The sequence below is a fragment of the Dioscorea cayenensis genome, chromosome 18 (assembly GCF_009730915.1).
Source record: "Dioscorea cayenensis subsp. rotundata cultivar TDr96_F1 chromosome 18, TDr96_F1_v2_PseudoChromosome.rev07_lg8_w22 25.fasta, whole genome shotgun sequence".
NCBI lineage: Eukaryota > Viridiplantae > Streptophyta > Magnoliopsida > Dioscoreales > Dioscoreaceae > Dioscorea > Dioscorea cayenensis.
Genome location: NC_052488.1, coordinates 8,441,546 through 8,450,079, shown reverse-complemented (window position 1 = coordinate 8,450,079; position 8,534 = coordinate 8,441,546). Strand labels below are relative to the sequence as shown.

Here is an 8,534-nt window from a genome sequence, read left to right as displayed (position 1 = left end):
TACTAGGGGCTTTAGCTCTCCATGGAGCTCGTTACAATCAACAATGAAATTGAGCGTAAAAAACAAGTAATCCATAGAAAACACCCTCAATAGTTGTGACGATGGTCTTGTGAAGAAGCCTTGTCTCCTCCGAAGGTCCCCTTCTCCGACCTAGGACACACCTCGCGAATCGGTGCCATTGAAAGCTCTCCCAATAACCTTCTTCCAAGTAGAGCGCGATGTCAAAGCCGAAAAAAACCTCTCCAAAAAAACCACGCTCAATACCTCTAAAAACCCTAGCTGCAGCCCCCTTTTCAAGTTTTGGAAAGAATGGAGAAAAAGAATGCTGAAATTTGGGCTAAATCATCTGCTTAAATAGAGGTTTGGAATCGGGCAACCACACGCCCCTATGGATTTTGCCACACGGGCTCGTGGAATTTCCGCACGGGTGTGGATAATTTCCACACACCCATGTGGATTCTCGGAATTCTCTTTTTTTAGCCGGATGCAAATAGTACCTACTACGATCGGCCCGAAAACAATCCCGAATCCATGTTTTCATTGAGGTAACTTCAATGAGCACATGTTCACATCAGTAGATCGCTTTGCTTTTTTTCAATAATCGGCCTCATTGGTGAAGATCTTGCTATTAATGCACAAGGCGGGATACTTGAATGTGACTGCCTTTTTGTGCCCCTCTAAACCATTGTTCTAGCTTGAATACACGGAGGTTGGCATACATTCTCGCATCTTGAACCCGACTTATGTCTTCGTGTTTTGACCCTTCTCAAGATTTCCTCCAAATAGTGCATTCACGATCTACATTGGCTTCTTTCTTTAACATTCGGCTTCACAAACCTATATGCATCAAAGTAACACAAATTCACAAGTATTAGCACTAAAAACCTGATAAAAAGTAATGCTCATCGTAAAGAAAGAACACTTCACATTCTTATCACACAAGCACTTATCACTTAGATAACCTTTGTCTTTTACTTGACCACCCCTATAGGGATGATTTGCTCGGACATCGTTTCTTCCTTTGATTTCTCTACTCTTTTTATTCCGCACTCCTTATTTTTCACTTTCTTTTATTCACACACATCATTCTTTTTGGTTGGGCTAACTTTTTGGAACTAGAGTCACTACTAGTAATCTCATTCTTTCCCGTGGACCAACATCCTTCTTTATAGTACTATTATTACATGATCAACACATAAACTTGCATCCCTATCAGGGTACAAATACCTAAGCACTCATATAAAGCTATGCATTTAAACAAAATCACCACTCACCATAGTACAACATATAGATTTCTTCGATAGATAATATTGCTTTTTAATATCATGAACATCATATGATTCCATTATCAACTAAACTAAATTAATTCCTTTTCATCAATCCTCAAATTGAATTAATTAATTTCCCAAATATAATCCTCACAAGTTTAATGGATACATCATCAAGAAAAAGAATATGATCTCCAGCTTAAGATAACAAGTACTAGATCAGGTATTTATGATCTCTACTATGTTGCTACAGTATTATACATTACTACAGTAAAATATCTATCTAAAAACACCTCCTAATTAGTAAAGAGATGTATTATTCTCTTATGGGCCATTTGGTTTGCGAAATCGAAAAACATTACAGACATGTTACGTGGTAATATGAAGATATTACCATTGTTTGGATAGGGGACAATGGTAATGTTGATAGTAATCTAAGATTACCAAGATTAGAAATTACAAAAGAAACTTGGTAATCTCATTACCACCAAATTATGTGGCTATCTGAGATTACCAAGTTAATGGTAATCGATAATTTTTGAGTCAAATTTACCCTTTTTAAAAAAATTATTTTAAACATAATTCAGGATGCAATATGCAAAAATTTCTTTTCATCTTCTTTTTGTTTCTCAAAAATAGGGTTTGTAGAGCATTTTTAGGGTGTTCATCCATAGTGGAAGCAATCCGATTTCAAAACTCAACGGAACTTCATTAAATCTAGGTTTCTTCCCAAATATCCATCATCATACATTATTTGATTTGATTCTTGCTTCATTGTAGTCCTCATTGTTGTTTGGTTATTCCTTGATGAGCATGATATTATGTTTTTGTGTTACTTGTGTAGATGGGCTTTGATTAATGGGGATAAAAATATAGCCCTAATCAAAAGGAGGAAGCTTGCAAGGAAATTGATTGAAAAAGATGGGGAGCTTTTTCTTTGGCAAACAGAGCCGAAAGCAAAGAAACAAAAAGAAAAAGGAAAGAAGAAAACTAAATAGACACGATAAAATAAAAAAACTAATGATAATGGAGGAGTAGATCTCTTCTAGCCACCGATGCCATTCTTGGCCATGAGAGAAAAGCTGGTTGTTGGGTCATTCATACCACGCCAAATGAGGGTATTTTTCGAATTTTTCATATTTTACCACATTGATTACCATGATGAACCAAACATGGTAATAAACTATTCCCTGTAATAAAAGTTCCCAACCAAACATGGTTATATCAAATTATCATAATATCCCCAACCATATAACATTCCCACCCATATTACCATGGTAATCCTGTTATGTGGTAATATATCATTACCACAAACCAAAACGGCCCCTTAGTGACATTCTTTTCTCTTAACATCGACATCATCTCAATATTATTTTTTTAACACCCATAGTACTATTCCTTAATTCATTGTGTGCATGCATATAAATCTCTTAACTTAATTCTATCTAACCTTCTTCACATGGACAACATTCACCAAATTTCCACTAATACCAAATATGCACATCAAACTTATCAACTTCAACTCAACGATAAATATGTTCACTAACATACTTCTTTTAAATTAAGTATAGCATCAAACTACATTCAAGCTCCATGCACCTTGTACATAACATCATAATTCAAAACTTTAACAATCCCACAATACAAGAGTAATTAGATCTTGCATAGCACATACATAGCGCTAAGCAAGTTCAAACATCAACCTCATAAAGAATACCCAATAGCATGCATCATTTACACTGATTACTCCTCATCATTAACTTCACGATTTATAGTCATGCATTGACTTGTTGACAAAAACAATATAACTTATCAAAACATAAGATCGACCTCATTTTATATCAAATAAGCTCATCCTAGTCATTATAATATTCAACAATTATGATTCATCCAAAAAGCATATACTCCAATTGTTTCAAATTCAAACATCTCAACTCAAAAGTCACACCAAGAATTCCAAAGGAATTTAAGACAACATGCCTAATGCCATTCTAATCATAAATGTAGCCAATAGCAACTAAATTAACACCATTCTTGCAATTCATTCAATAAATGGAAAAAGTCAACTATACACATACACGAGACAATAGAATCCAAAGATCGATATCAATATATAAACTTCTATAAGTTCAAAATATTTATAAATGTAATATAGCCCATTCTAGACTATGCACATAGTTTGGAAGTCCGACTCATAGCACTAGCACCTCTAGGGTTTGAATTCCCACTAGTCTTTAGCAACAACCCTCCACCCTTGATGGAGGTTCCCACTCCTAGGAAAAAGAAAACCAACTTCAAATCAACCCTGCTTAACTCAAGAATTCGACTAAAAAAACATGCATGCTAGATCCAAACCACATATAGTCCCAACCTAACTCTCAAGAGTGATAAAAGAAGAGTATAATTCCTTAAACATGCCTTTACTTTTTCAAACTTACCCTTTGACTAGAAGATTACAATTAAAAGCAGGGAACTAAAACGGTAAGTTCAAAAAAATAGAGGGACTATTTAGATAATTATACCTAGAAAAACACCAAAATACTCAAATCTATAAAAACAACATGTTTTTCTAGGATGCTATAGTCGACCACGAGTTTGCTATAGTACCAAGCCGATAACATCAAAGTTTTGCATGAAAAAATACATCCATTCATCTACAATCTTTGGGGAAAACAAGAAGAACACACTTCCAAGCCACCAGTGTCATCAAACCACCCAAGATTCACATTCAAAACTCAACAATTAGAAAACTCAAAACTAGTTTTCAATCATACATACACAAGCATGGAATTAAATTCAACTATATGCTTCCAAGGAAAATCTTCAAGGAGCTTGAAAACTCAACAAATTTTTAGTGGAACAAGAAACTAAAAGAATGTCAAGAAAGTAAAGGAAATTTTCTCACCTAATGAGTTTGAGACAAAAACCATCAATTCCTAGCCCTCTACAAGAAGAAAAAGGAAGAAGATGGGGGAAAAAAATGAAAAACATCGAGAAGTTGTGGGAGGATATGAAGGAAGAAGTGGAGAGGAAAAAAGACCATCAATTTAAGAGGAAGAACAAATTGATAAGAATGAAACTAACTTAAGCTTTTAAGTTAACAGAAAGATGAAGCGTGGTAAATTACCATTTTTACCCCTCTTACTACAAAAAAACCTTAAGGGAAAAAAATTTTGGTGTAAAGGAATATTTTTATGGTTCATAAAACCTCAAGTGAAATAGTAAATAAGGCCACCCTACTAGGATTTCTCAAGAGGCAATCCAAATAAGGCTAGAAAAAAACACTGGAACACTCAATTTTTTTAACATAAAATCAAAAGACCAAAAATTATTATGCATGGTACTATACAAAAACTTCCCATATTAAAAACCCTAAATTTTTAATCTTAATAATAGGATCTTGAACCAGGGTATCACAATATATAAAATCGAATGATGACAATGTCTAGATAGCGAGGTTGACCACCTCGGCAAAAGCCAACAATTACAACATCTAGGTTAGTATAAAAATCTAAATGACATGATGTACGGACCTTGCCAAACCCATGGATGTAGTCAATAAGAATAATGATGTCTAGATAACAATGTCGACATTGATAAGTGCTTGTGTGATAAGAATGCGAAGTGTTCTTTCCTTATGATGAGCATTACTTTTTATCGAGGGTTTTAGCGCTAATACTTGTGCATTTGTGTTACTTTCATGCATATAGGGTTGTTAAGTCGAATGTTAAAGAAAGAAGCCAATGTAGATCATGAACGCACTATTTGGAGGAAATCTTGAGAAGGGTCAAACGCGAAGACATAAGTGGGTTCAAGATGAGAGAATGTGTGCCAATCTCCGTGTATTCAAGCTAGAACAATGGTTTGGAGAGGCACAAAGACAGTCATATTCGAGTATCCAGGCTTGTGCATTGATAGCAAGATCTTCACCAATGAGGCTGGTTATTGAAAAAAGTAAAGCGATCTATGACTTAAACGTGTGCCCGTTGACATTACCTTGATGAAAACATGGATTCGGGAGTGTTTCGGGCTTGTACCGTAGCAGGGATTTGTAGCAAACACTGTAGTAAATTATTGTAGCAGGTACTGCTCATAGCCGGCCGAAAAAGAGAATTACAGAGAATCCACACAGCCGTGTGGAAATTATCCATGCCCGTGCTTAAATTCCACAGGCCCATGTGGCAAATCTACAGGGGCGTGTGGATGCCCGATTCCAGCTCTATTTAAGCCACGATTCAGCCCCGATTTTGGCGTTCTTTTTTCCATTCTTTCTCAACTTGAGAGGAGGTTACGGCTAGGGTTTTGCGAGGTATTAACAGGGGTTTTGGAGAGGTTTTATTCGTCTTCCACATCACGCTGCAATTGGAAGAAGGTTATTGGGAGAGCTTTCATCGACACCGATCAGGCGAGGTGTGTCCTAGTCCAAACAAGGGGACCTTTAAAGGAGACGAGGCCTTTCCACAATACCACTGTCATGGCTATTGAGGAGGTTTTCTATGGATTACTTGTTTTTACATTCGATTTCATTGTTGATTGTAACTAGCTCCATGGAGAGCTAAACACCCTAGTGGGTACTTGGATTTGTGAACCCTAGGATGTATTTGTTTTATTAAACCTTCCATTATGCTTTCATTAATTGATGTTTTATATGAGTTCCAATGTTGATTGTTTGATTGATTGAATCCTCCCTTAGAGTGACACTAGGGTTGAGAGTTCATATTGGTAACCCTTGTGAGTGAGTGACACACCATGAGGGTTAGAGAAAGCTAGTTTAGAGAGGGTCGAGAGGGTCAGTCGAGAGGTAGCGGAGTATCTCCTTTCTCCTCCAATGTGATTTATCCTACCTCCATTTCCTTGAGTTCTTTTGCGGTCATAGTAGTGTGAATGGGCTAAGGGATGACCATCCAATGAGGGCTTAGTTGTAGAGGTAACGGAGTGAAGTGTTGAAGTGATTTTTAGCATGTAGGGCTTAATTATGACTTGGGACATCTCACCGGACCAAAGGTTAAGGTCTATATCTAGGAAGAAGGTTTATCTCTTGGAATCCATAGAACTCCATGCGATTTTTATTCGAGTGCGAGATGTTGAGATTGTTCGATTTCTCCTCCGGGACATGGTATAGAGTTAGTCGCTGGTTGACCATAGATTTGGAACCGTGTATTGAAGGATTTCCATGACTTATTAATGCATTAGTTAGGAGGCATAATAGTCGGTTTTGCACTTGAAACAATTGCCCTAGGGCGGAACAATATCCTAGTACCCAATTTATATCGATTGCCTTATCTCTCACTTACTTGTGCTTTTTATTTCTTGCTTATTTTATTCTTGTTTACATTACATCTTGTGAACACAATCATTATTCATCTTCACTTGGTTAAGAAACAATTTAAGTAGTTTTACTCCCTACTCACTGTGGATACGATACCCACTCACCGGGATTTTATTACTCGACAAACTCTCGCACTTGCGGGGACATACGCATAGGGGCGTTGTCAAGGTTTTTTTGCCGCCGTTGCCCGGGAGTAGGTGTTTGGAGATACTTTGCACTTTGTTTTTCTTAGCTATTCATTCATTCATTCTATTTCACATCTTCTTTTTTTCTATCATCATTCGATTTGTTCTTTTTTTTGGTACGACTCCGGTTTATGACCGAGGGAACCCTTCGATATTAATTGAAGGAGATCCCGAACTTGAACATACACTCGAATAAAAGGGAAAGAACCTATGCAAGAATCGTCAAATCTAGGTGATGTGGAAGTTGAAGGATCCGACAACATAGCTGAGCGAGAATGAGCGAGTAGAGAACATTATCCGATTACGCCCGGACCGTCGAGTACTAGGGACACAATCTAGCATTGTGTGATCCCCGATCTGACTCGAACTTTGAGTGAAACCGAGCATTCATCCGAGATGATTTAGCGATCAGTAGCAGTTTAATGGTTTGGCGATGAGTATCCAAACAACCACATAGAGAATTTCTTGGAAGTTTGTGATATCTTTGAAGATCAATGGTGTATTGGATGATGCTATTAGATTGAGGGCTTTACCATTTTCTCTCAAGGGAAGAGCCAAGCGGTGGCTTCATTCCTTGCCAAAAGCATCCATCACAACTTGGAATGAGATGGTCGAAGCTTTTCTTGCTAGATACTTCCCTCCGGGGAAGTCAGCCAAGCTTCGCAATGATATATCATCGTTCGTGCAGATGGAATTAGAATCATTGTTTGAGACATGGAAGCATTTTAAGGACCTTTTGCTGAGGTGCACACAACATGGATTTCCCGAATGGTTGATCATTCAAACATTCTATAATGGTTTGAATCCGAGTACAAGGCAATTGCTAGATGCCACCGTGGGAGGTACAATGGGGAGTAAAACCCCAGAAGAAGCCTGACAGTTAGTAGAAGACATGGCCATGAAAAGTTATCAGTGGAATGCGCGGGAAAGAAAAAAGGTAGCCGGGCTACATGAAATAGATGCAGTCACTTCTTTGGCAACCCAAGTGGAATCATTGAGTAAGAAGTTAGACCTTCTAACTTCAAATAGAGTTGCGGCCGTGACTACTTGCACCGAGTGTGGCGGAGAACATGCTCCCTCCGATTTCCCAATCTCTATTGGTGATGTATCTTCGGTGGAGAAAGTTGACTTTGTCGTTAATGCAATGAGGAACCAAGGTAATCCATATAGTAACACCTACAATCAGGGTTGGAAGAGTCATCCCAAGTTTTCGTGGAGCAACCAAGGACAACCAAAGGCCATGGCACAACCAGGTTTCCAACAACAACAACCCCCAAACATGGAAAATAGAGTGTCCGGCTTGGAAACCCGAATGACTTCCTTAGAGAAAGCCTTGACTAGATTTTGGTGTGGACACTTCCTCAACAACTCCTTAAATCTTTCCCATGGCTCAAACATATATTCTGCGTCCAACTGTACAAAAGAAGTAATCTCCTAATGCAAATTGGTTATCCTTCCTAGAGGAAAATAACAGGCCAAAAATGCCTGAAAAAGCTATTCCCTAGTCGTAATTCCCTCATCGTAATAGGTACACGAGGAAGGGCTTGGAGCTACTACCTAGCTCTACCTTTTAAAGAAAAAGGGAATAGTTAGAGACTGATAGCGTCATCATAGATATTAATGATCTTCAACATGTCACAAACCTTGAGAAACCTTCCATTGTGCCTATTCAGGTCCTCATTTGGCAAACTATGAAACTGTGCTGATTGTTAGACCATTTGCGTGAACACTGGCTTTAGGTCAAAATTGTTC

General features: G+C 37.8%; 1 non-coding gene across 1 annotated transcript; it reads left to right on the top strand.

The window, feature by feature from the left end:
- The first annotated feature begins 8,121 nt into the window (after positions 1-8,121).
- LOC120283168 lies at positions 8,122-8,228 on the top strand. Its single transcript, XR_005543167.1, has one exon. It is a non-coding gene; the product is annotated as a small nucleolar RNA R71 (small nucleolar RNA).
- Positions 8,229-8,534: the final 306 nt, after the last annotated feature.